Raw genomic sequence first — 10,000 nt, forward strand, 5'->3', positions numbered from 1 at the left:
GAGCTGTTCGGGAAATAAAGTAGCAGTTGTAGTAACAGGTACAAGCAAACGTACCAAAGACATGTAACAGAGATCTACGATCGATTGATATCAATAAAGACTTAACTCAAGATAAAGTAACCGATCATGTTGGACGGTCTCAGATATTACATACCTTTAGCGCCCTCAATTAATCGCCTATATAATTTTTGCCGAACCTTGACGCAGCAAACATATCACAATTTCTTCGATTTCCACTCCCTTTATAAACGTTACCATTATATGAGCTAAACAAGTGTTAGTCTGTTCATGAGAGATAACTTGTTGATAAAACTGCCAGTATATGAAATGAACAAATGTTTTCATATTTTGATTACGGACACCCGTTCGTAAAGGCACAGAAAAGGTGGAATGGCGAAAAATCAGTCTATAAAGGTAAAATTCTCATCCAAGCGAATGATTTCCTAAATGAAAGGGCACCACACGTCGGCGCAAAGTAAGTATGAATATTTTCAAAACTCAATAATTACCTGTATCGCTTCATGCTTGGAGATTCCTAGGCGTGGGAAATTCTTAAGTCTAGGTTTAAAAGCACACCTCAGACATATTAATTCCATGTGCTCACAACAACCTTTAATCTCAGTTCCAGTCCCCCACACGGGGTGCGCCTGGCGCTTACAAAAACAACAAACAAATAAGAACTCGCGTGCCCATCCTCTCCCCCCGAAGAGCGGCACCGGTTCCTCAGCTCTTCTCTATAGGGCTTGTACTCTGACTGGCCTGCGACGTTCAACGAGCATAGCCTAGTTATCGGGCGTATAAACTTCTGGCCCCTTGTGCTCACTTGGACGACGCGCACCTGTCCATCCTGACCTGGGAACACCTCTTCCACTCGACCCAGATGCCACTGACCGCGTGGAGCATTCTAATTAACAACAAGCACTACATCCCCAACCTTTTTCACGCGATCGTAGTAAGATTACGGTTCGTGGATACGTTCATATTTGCTGAAAGAGGTCGAAAAAAGCCGCAATATTTTCAGGGCATACACAGTCTTAATTGCTATAAATGTTGAGTGACGTCTTTGAACTTAAGCATTTTGATTGGGATGGATCGATACCAGGAGAGGATTTCGGCTGAGTCAAACTGTAGAAAATGGTATTTATGAAGGTAGGCGCCATTTTTTATGTTGTAAAGGGCATTTCTTTGGAATGAAACGCTGCAAGTAATAACCGAGAAAACCGCAACGAGTGTTTGAGTTACGAAAACAAAGTAATTCTGCAATGAAAGTACTGATTAGTGTCATTGAAACTGGCATTGGGATGGTGGGGCTATGTCCGTAATACGAATTTTAGAAACTTTTTTTATATGAATCTCCATACTGAACCTTCTATTCTTCGGCACGTTTAAAATACCGTTAAAATTCTAAGTCTTACAGGTCCATTGCGCACGCGCGGTTCGAAATTTCTGGCTATGTTCAATCTTTGTTTCTTGTTTCATCTGCAGTGAACTGAGCGTGCGGAGTAAAGCTAACGTTTTTAACTCCGGTAGCACGAAATGCTTGGCCTTTTTGGTGCTCTGAATAGTAACGCAGGCTTTAGCTGCCTTCTCCAAGGAATATTTCCGCTCGCCATCATCGTCAATAAAAACACTACACATAATACATAACTTGTGATGTATATAGACCGCTTTATTTACGTAACGTATAATCTTCTAGTCTTCAAGAGTCCAGGGAGCCAAGAGCTTCAAAGTAGCATGGAGAGGCTGGGCAACAACACCAACCAACAGATCAGTTGTTGCCAGACAACGATACAAGACTTTGGACGGCGGGTGGAGGGAGAAGAATTCCCAAGAAATGCTGTGACGGATAATAGAATGTGCACCACTCTAAAACAAAATCTATCGTTAATACAACTCATCCACCGAAGGGGTGCATAAACCTAATACTTCAAAGCTAAACTGTGCTTTACCTCCTATTAAATTTGTTGTCGCCATCACCTCGCAGCTCAATAAACGGTTGATTCCTTTTTCCCAAAAGTTACCTTTTATTGCAACTAGAATCAGCTAAGCAACAAGTTCTTTAATCCTGCTTTCCCAGCAGCATCTCCCTAGAAACTTCCTCAAATACGTTTGTTTTCTTAAATACGTTTACAGCCTCCCAAGTACGTCACAGAGCTCGGGTTTGCTGCATTAATTATCTTTAATTCTGAAATGTGACTTGCAGTGAGGAAAAAAACATTTTTTTGGCAAAAAGGGTAAATGAAAAAGAAATATGTGCTCAAATGTTCCCCTTTTTTTCCTTGTACAAATTTCTTGGAAAAAAGCGATCGGTTATTGAGAGCATTAAAATAGAAACTTCCTTAGTAACGTCCTCTCACATAAGCGCGAACACGGGCTCACCGTTCTGTCACAAGATACGCCAGTTTCCTATTGGGAGTTGGGAAAATGTCTTGTGTAAAAATCACTTTTTAACCTGTCTTACTAATAAGTAATTCTGTGGCACATCAGCCCGTCTTTATGCTAAAAAAGTATCCAACTTTTTTTCTGTTCTAGAGCACAATAAACGATAAAAATATATTAAGGTAGAATTTCTATCACTCAATTATGTGCGTGCGTTTTTTTACCCAAACAACGCACAAACAACGCAACGTGTTTACTCAAACATCTTTCCATGTCCTTCAATTGTCCCAGCGAGACTGAAACATAGGTTACGTCTGATTTTTTAAATACCGTTAAGAATTTTAATTCAGATGTTAACATATAAGATCTATTTTAATCAATGTTTGAAGCTATTTAAACTTTTCCGCATTCAAAAATGATTTCATTTCATATACGTGTCTATCATAAATTTTCAAAGTCAGTGAAAGAAACCGTGTATATGACACTTGTGAGCCCAAAACTCCAGTATGCCTGCAGCACATGGGACCCACATTACCAGAAAGATAGAGCCGCTCTAGAAAGGGTACAACGGAAAGCAGCCCGCTTTGTCACTGGAAATTACGATCGAACAACGAGCGTGACGGAAATGTTGCAAGACCTACAGTGGGACACACTTGAAACAATGAGAAGACATGCAAGGCTCTCCACTATGTACAAGATGTGCCACGGCCTCCTAGATGGGGATTGGGGGGATTATTTGATAACAAACAAAGAAAGGAGAACCCGAGGAAGCCATGATTTTAAATTTATTGTACCGAAAGGACATAAAGATATTTTTAGATTTTCTTTTTTTCCCAGGACAATAACTGAATGGAACAAACTTCCAAAAGAAACTGTTTCCAGCCAATCCCTCCGTATTTTTAAAAGAAAACTAACTTAAATTTATTTTATCGGTAGTTTTAAATAGTTTTTAATAATTTTCAATAGTTTTTAATAGTGTTGTATATTTAGTATAGCTTCACTTATTATTATCTTAGAGTTGACGTGATGTCCTAAACGATTTTGCCGACATAACGATATTTAGATTTAGATTTAGATTTAGTGCTTTTCTTACTTCACTGATCTTACACTAGTAAAGAAACGGGTTTAACGTCGAGTTGAAATAAAGTGAGACAACTACTAATTCCCTAATTTCCCGTGATTGATATGGATATGTCTTACTATGGCTGTGCACAATTTTCACTACATCAAATGGTGAACAACTAATACTAACTGCATCCACACTGCACTGTACACTGCCTTTCTGTATCGCGCCATGTTGTGGTTGTTTTAATTCATCGGTTCGAACCGCCCGCTTGTGGACCAAGAACTCAAGAACTATTAAGCGTAACAGAAATTATTATGCGAGCGTACATCCTTCGATCCTCCTAGCAAATAACAGGAAGGATATTTCAACGAAAGTTTAGTTAAATACACTAAAAGTGTTGTTTGTAATACTGAAGGTATCTTTCCGCGCAGTACTGTGACGCATATTTAGCAGTTGGAGAGTTTTAAAATGCATTCTGGCACATGTGACGTTTTCATCTCCACGTGTTTTAATACTAGGTTTCGAACCTTCGTTAATTTTCCTGACACTATTAATCACAAATGATTGAAACCAAAATGCACATTAGCATTTTCGTGAAGACTTTCTCTCAGAAATAACTTCGGTTGAAAAATCTAGCTACTTATTCAGCAATAACAACGGAAAAAGTCCGACATTTCAATTCCTGATCATCTGTAAATGATTTCGCCAAAAGTTTCCATGGCGTGGTTCATTTTAAATCTAGCGGAAAGTCCATATCTCCATCTAACGGAATAGCTTACCTCTACCGCTTCTTACTCGTTGTTTTCAATACTAAAAGTATTGTTAACACGGAATACCGTGACACATTTTAACAGCTGGAGAGTTGAAAAATGCATACTGGCACATGTGACGTTTTCATTCCCTCGCGTTTCAAGACTAGGTTTCGAACCTTTGTCAGTTTTTCTGGCACTTTATAAATCACAAATGATTGAAACCAAAATGCACATGGGCATTTTCGTGAAGACTTCCTCTCAGACATATTATTAAATAAAAAAAAATAAATAAATATACGGCAGGTGATTGTGTTCTTGTTTTTGCAATTCTCTTGCGCGTTTAACCACACTCCTTTCATCACGCGTGTTACATCTTAATAAGAAAGTGAACAAAACATTTCGTAAGCAATTATTGATCGCAATCGGAAAAATAGATTTAAGTTCGTGATATTTTATGCAGAAGTGAGGCGGGAGTCTGTAGTGCGCCATGACTGCGTCTTAGCCTGAAGCTAAATTTAGGAATGAATTACTATCAAGAATCAAAAATACGGACATCTGTTATAGTATTCTTATTCTACTCCGTAAGAGGAAACTCCAACTTCTTAGGAAGAAAATCAATCATAGCTGAATTTTGAAAAAACGAGAGATTTTGAAAAGAACTCCACAATGCACCGATCAGTTCGAAGCTTTAACCCCCCTACCCCCGTGCAACGCACGGGCATTTGTCTGTCGTCCAACGGCTCTCCTTTTTACCACATACTTTATTATATGACAAGACAGTAAAATCAAACTAACATATCGTTCTTTTCTATATCATGCGTGCAAATCTTTTGTTTTGTTTTTGTTTAACTGTGTACTGTCGTATTTCTGATAGGTGTATAATGTTTCGATTCCCCGTCTTCCATATGGAAGTAAGCATAACAACAACAGCTTGTGCCCTTTGCAAATTTCCTACGAGCTTTTTAAAAAAGTCAGCTTTTAAAGTATTTCAAATTCGACTGCTACGGAAAAGGGATCTATCTCCGTGTGCAGCAAAGTGCTTGCCTGACTGTCTGCTTTACTGCTTTTCTTACTTCACTGATCTTACACCAGTAAAGAAACGGGTTTAACGTCGAGTTGAAATAAAGTGAGACAACTACTAATTCCCTAATTTCCCATGATTGTAATGGATATGTCTTCCTATGGCTGTGCACAGTTTTCACTACACCAAATGGTGCATAACAAACAACTAATACTAACTGCACCCACACTGCACTGTACACTGCCTTTCTGTATCGCGCCGTGTTGAGGTTGCTTTAATTCATCGGTTCGAACCGCCCGCTTGTGGACCAAGAACTCAAGAACGATTAAGCGTAACAGAAATTATTATGCGAGCGTACATCCTTCGATCCTCCTAGCAAATCACAGGAAGGATATTTCAAAGAGAGTTTAGTTAAATACACTAAAGTTGTTGTTTTAAATACTGAAGGTATCTTTCCACGCAGTACTGTGACGCATATTTAGCAGTTGGAGAGTTTTAAAATGCATTCTGGCATATGTGACGTTTTCATCTCCACGTGTTTTAAGACTAAGTTTCGAACCTTCGTTCATTTTCCTGACACTTTATTAATCAAAAATGATTGAAACCAAAATGCATATTAACAGTTTCGTGAAGGCTTCCTCTCAGACATAACTTCTATTGAAAAATCTAACTACTCATTCAGCAATAACGAGAAGGCGCGACATTTCAATTCCTGATTATCTGTACATGAATTCGCCCAAAGTTTCCATGGCGTGGTTCATTTTGAATCTAGCAGAAAGTCCATATCTCATTCTAACGGAATAGCTTACCTCTACCGCTTTTCACTCGTTGTTTTCAATACTAAAAGTATTGTTTACACGGAATACCATGACACATTTTTAGCGGTTGGAGAGTTGTAAAATGCATACTGGCACATGTGACGTTTTCATTCCCTCGTGTTTCAAGATTAGGTTTCGAACCTTTGTCAGTTTTTCTGGCACTTTATAAATCACAAATGATTGAAAACAAAATGCACATTAGCATTTTTGTGAAGACTTCCTCAAATCAAAGTGTAAATATGGCAAACATAATTATTTTACGGTTTGTATCCGTCCTCGACCGCTTCGAACTGGACGATATTGCATTTTGGCTTGTTTTGTTTCGAAAATAACTGCTAAAATTGTCAATCTCAGTTAACCTGAGCAGCAGAAACGACTAATGTTGATCAAATGTTTAGACAACCATTATTTGAAGGTCGCTCGAAAATAAACAAAATAGTAAATGTGACCAAATATTTTCCTAATGAATAGAAGACGTATTTATAAACAGTCTGAAGTGTTCTTTGCTCGATTCCGTTGCAATCTAAACTTTTGGGGAGTTTTTGGTTTTTTCCAATATTTCACTCATTTTGGCGGACAAAAAAATGGCAAAATTGAGAGGGTAAAATCGCACCTTGGTACATGACATGGGGTTATATAAAGTTAGTCCAGCGAAAGAACAAGGCTTCTTCTTCTAGCAACTCCAACAAAATTTTTCGGTTACTCAAACTACGAAATTTTAGGACCCCAAACAAAAGTGACTCAGGGGTCAAAACGCGCCATTCCTTGTCACGCAATTGGAGGTGAAAAATCAACAACGCGCACGTGGAAAAGACAACAGGCCACTTCAGGAGCGAAATATCGTTACCAATCTGAGTAAAAAGTTAACTTTGATCAACATTAGTCGTTTCTGCTGCTCAGGTTAACTGAGATTGACAATTTTAGCAGTTATTTTCGAAACAAAACAAGCCAAAATGCAATATCGTCCAGTTCGAAGCGGTCGAGGACGGATACAAACCGTAAAATAATTATGTTTGCCATATTTACACTTTGATTTGAGGAAGTCTTCACGAAAATGCTAATGTGCATTTTGTTTTCAATCATTTGTGATTTATAAAGTGCCAGAAAAACTGACAAAGGTTCGAAACCTAATCTTGAAACACGAGGGAATGAAAACGTCACATGTGCCAGTATGCATTTTACAACTCTCCAACCGCTAAAAATGTGTCATGGTATTCCGTGTAAACAATACTTTTAGTATTGAAAACAACGAGTGAAAAGCGGTAGAGGTAAGCTATTCCGTTAGAATGAGATATGGACTTTCTGCTAGATTCAAAATGAACCACGCCATGGAAACTTTGGGCGAATTCATGTACAGATAATCAGGAATTGAAATGTCGCGCCTTCTCGTTATTGCTGAATGAGTAGTTAGATTTTTCAATAGAAGTTATGTCTGAGAGGAAGCCTTCACGAAACTGTTAATATGCATTTTGGTTTCAATCATTTTTGATTAATAAAGTGTCAGGAAAATGAACGAAGGTTCGAAACTTAGTCTTAAAACACGTGGAGATGAAAACGTCACATATGCCAGAATGCATTTTAAAACTCTCCAACTGCTAAATATGCGTCACAGTACTGCGTGGAAAGATACCTTCAGTATTAAAAACAACAACTTTAGTGTATTTAACTAAACTCTCTTTGAAATATCCTTCCTGTGATTTGCTAGGAGGATCGAAGGATGTACGCTCGCATAATAATTTCTGTTACGCTTAATAGTTCTTGAGTTCTTGGTCCACAAGCGGGCGGTTTGAACCGATGAATTAAAGCAACCTCAGCATGGCGCGATACAGAAAGGCAGTGTACAGTGCAGTGTGCGTGCAGTTAGTATTAGTTGTTTGTTATGCACCATTTGGTGTAGTGAAAACTGTGCACAGCTATAGTAAGACATATCCATTACAATCATGGGAAATTAGGGAATTAGTAGTTGTCTCACTTTATTTCAACTCGACGTTAAACCCGTTTCTTTACTGGTGTAAGATCAGTGAAGTAAGAAAAGCAGTAAAGCAGACAGTCAGGCAAGCACTTTGCTGCACACGGAGATAGATCCCTTTTCCGTAGCAGTCGACTTTGAAATACTTTAAAAGCTGACTTTTAAAGTCATGGGTTTTTTTAAAAAGCTCGTCGGAAATTTGCTAAGGGCACAAGCTGTTGTTGTTATGATTATTTCCATATGGAAGACGGGGAATCGAAACATTATACACCTATCAGAAATAAGACAGTATACAGTTAAACAAAAACAAAACAAAAGATTTGCACGCATGATATAGAAAAGAACGATATGTTAGTTTGATTTTACTGTCTTGTCATATAATAAAGTATGTGGTAAAAGGGAGAGCCGTTGGACGACAGACAAATGCCCGTTCGTTGCACTGGGGTAGGGGGGTTAAAGCTTCGAACTGATCGGTGCATTGTGGAGTTCTTTTCAAAACCTCTCGTTTTTTCAAAATTCAACTATGATTGATTTTCTTCCTAAGAAATTGGACTTTCCTCTTACGGAGTAGAATAAGAATACTATCACAGATGTCTGTATTTTTTATTCTTGATAGTAATTTATTCCTAAATTTAGCTTCAGGCTAAGACGCAGTCATGGCGCACTATAGACTCCCGCCTCACTTCTGCATAAAATATTACGAACTTAAATCTATTTTTCCGATTGCGATCAATAATTACTTACGAAATGTTTTGTTCACTTTCTTATTAAGATGTAACACGCGTGATGAAAGGAGTGTGGTTAAACGTGCAAGAGAATCGCAAAAACAAGAATACAATCACCTGCCGTACACACAGCAGCTTGCTTAATACAAAAACGTTTTTCTTATCTCATAAAGTTTAGAATGTTAATCTGTTACGAGAATCTCGCAAATTTCCTCTCCCCACTCCTATAAAAAATGAAAGCCGTTGCAGAAGCATTTTTATAAAAAGTACATTAACCCTAGAGCCCTAGCCTGCAATCAAGACACTCAATCGATATTCTGCCTACCAATCATCAGTGAGACTCAGCCTTAGTCTCCATCATGAATGGCGCGCTTGATTGTTATTTCTTTATTTTTTCTCTACGACATGTGTAATAATATGATATATTTCTCAATAAAAACGAGGTTTACATGGCCCTAAGCTTGGTCTAAGAGAAGAGCAATTTTGCCCACCACTTTGAAAGGATTTTTAAAACTTTGCTCATATCAGTACAAAAGAATATTTCTAATAGAAAGAGAGAACTTGTATTCAGCATTACTTTGGACTTTGGTTTTACCCAGTTTGGCTCTATACATTGTATTGCCTTCAGTTAGAGTTAGATTCAGTTAGAATCACGTTAACCCTCATTTACCCAAGTTACCCATGCTCTGCCCCATTTACCCCCATATACCCTAGTTTAGCCATGTTCTACCACGTTAACCCTTGTCTACCCTAAGTTACCCATGTTCTACCACGTTCACCCCCATCTACCCTTGGTTAGCCATGTTACACTGCGTTTACCCCCATCTAGCCTAGGTTAGCCACGTTCTACCACGTTTACCCCCATCTACCCATTGTTACCTATGTTCTGCCACGTTAAACCCTATCTACCCTAAGTTACCCATGTTCTACCATGTTAACCCTCATTTACCCTAGCTTACCCATGTTCTACTACATTGGTATGGTGTAGAATTAGCATCCTCTGCATTCTATTTCAGTTCATTAGCATTCCTTCGGGAATACGTTTTGTTTTTCTTTCCCGCGTTGGGTATAATTTACATGTCGTTAATATTCTAGCTCTTTAGTTTCATCGTTGATTTCATCGAGAGAACATCTTGTCTTAAGAGAACATCTATCTGGTTTAGAGTTGCCTTTTCGCGACCTACAGCGCCGATACAATGTAAGTTCCTAGTTATTATGTTCATCGCGTTTGCTTTAGCCGCCTTTCAGTTTAATATTTCTGCATTTTGTA

At 38.3% G+C, this 10,000-nt stretch overlaps 1 long non-coding RNA gene across 1 annotated transcript; it reads right to left on the reverse strand.

Moving 5' to 3' along the window:
• Window positions 1–590: 590 nt before the first annotated feature.
• On the reverse strand, window positions 591–5,664 carry LOC111328192 (uncharacterized). Its single transcript, XR_002694597.2, has 2 exons — window positions 4,225–5,664; window positions 591–1,864 (listed from the first exon to the last, which is right to left on the reverse strand). It is a non-coding gene; the product is annotated as an uncharacterized LOC111328192 (long non-coding RNA).
• Between the last annotated feature and the right edge of the window lie 4,336 nt (window positions 5,665–10,000).

This window comes from Stylophora pistillata, chromosome 14 (genome assembly GCF_964205215.1).
Source record: "Stylophora pistillata chromosome 14, jaStyPist1.2, whole genome shotgun sequence".
In the NCBI taxonomy this organism is placed as follows: Eukaryota; Metazoa; Cnidaria; class Anthozoa; order Scleractinia; family Pocilloporidae; genus Stylophora; species Stylophora pistillata.